Below are 1,488 nucleotides of genomic sequence, written 5' to 3'. Positions count from 1 at the left end.
TTCTTTACCAAGAAATAGTTGTACTCGAAGCTTCATGTACTTGCTTTGCAAGAGAAGTTCCAATTCCGGGTAAGCAGGTCAAGTTTGAGAATGTTAACAGTTGTCTGTGTGGATGATAATTGCAAGTGGATGCTACGTGTTTCTACTGTCAAGCAATCTGCAATCTTCATGATCCGTAAGTTCGTTGCAGTTCACACATGTTCCCTTGATTTTCGTCGTAACGCACATCGGCATGCCACTAGTGCTATAATTGCGGAGCACATTTTGGGAAAATTGGATACTCCAGACTGATCATATCCGCCTACTCATATTGCACGTGATATGGAACGTGAGTTTGGTGTGAAAATCAGTTATAGCAAAGCACGTAGGGGGAAGCTCCATGCCTTAAATATGCTACATGTACACCAAGGGACAGTTTTCAGAAATTATCTTCATACTGTCACGTCGTAGGAGAAAGTAACCCGGGGACCGTTACCCACATCGAAGTTGATTCTTGTAATAGGTTTCGTTACTTCTTCATAGCTTTTGGTGCAAGCATTCGTGAATACATGTCACTCTCTGTCCAGCACGTAGTAAACATCCGGCCCAGTTCAAATGTCGGTCCCGATAGATGTGTTACTCATTCTCGACAGTTGACGAAACCTTGCACTGCAGTCACGGTCTTCGTCACACATACATGTTGTGACCTCTAAACACGAGAACGGAAAATGTTTGATACTGTACATATATTTTTTTTTCCATTTCGAAACGCAATCTTCTATCCCCCTACAAATTTACTATGATTAGCATCATCTTAAATCGAAGTTAAAGGTAGTGCAAAACACAATCTTGAATCCCGAAGAAATGTACAATCATTTGCGTCATCGTAAATCATGGATTAAAGTTAGTCCATGATACACACCTTTCACAATAGCCGTTTTACATACTGCAAAATACATAACCATTTTTGTACATATTATTGTTACTGCCCGACAGTTGACATGTCGTCCCCGACAGATAGTCTCAGTAATTCTCGACAGTTCGACCGGAAAACGCAAAAAACATGACACCAATTGCATCTTAGAGACATGTTCACGTAGACTTTTTGGTATTGTCTTAACTAAGGTCATCCCTACAAAATTACCTTACTATACAGTACTTATTCACTACATTCCATGGGTGTCACATTAGTCGTCGTCCACAACTGAACCACCGTCCCCACTGTCCTCACCTGACTCGTCGAAAGAGATGATAATGACCTCATTTGGGGGATCGTACGCCATCCAGTCGTCCTCATCGTCGGAATTCCCCTCGTATCCGGCATCCAGCTCGAACTCCTCATTGAGGACTCCATTCGGTGATTGCTCACCCTCATTGAAAACAACTTCTAAGTTGGGAAAACGAACAGGGGAAATAGCTCCCCTCCCAATACGAGGGTTAACTTCCCCCTCATCTGACGAAATATAAATTGGAAAAAGCAGAGATGAACCAAGAACTGGCAGTGGCTCA

This window comes from Olea europaea, unplaced genomic scaffold (genome assembly GCF_002742605.1).
Source record: "Olea europaea var. sylvestris unplaced genomic scaffold, O_europaea_v1 scaffold1480, whole genome shotgun sequence".
Classification (NCBI taxonomy): domain Eukaryota; kingdom Viridiplantae; phylum Streptophyta; class Magnoliopsida; order Lamiales; family Oleaceae; genus Olea; species Olea europaea.
The sequence above is the reverse complement of the archived record's forward strand: the minus strand, read 5'-3'. Positions refer to the sequence as shown.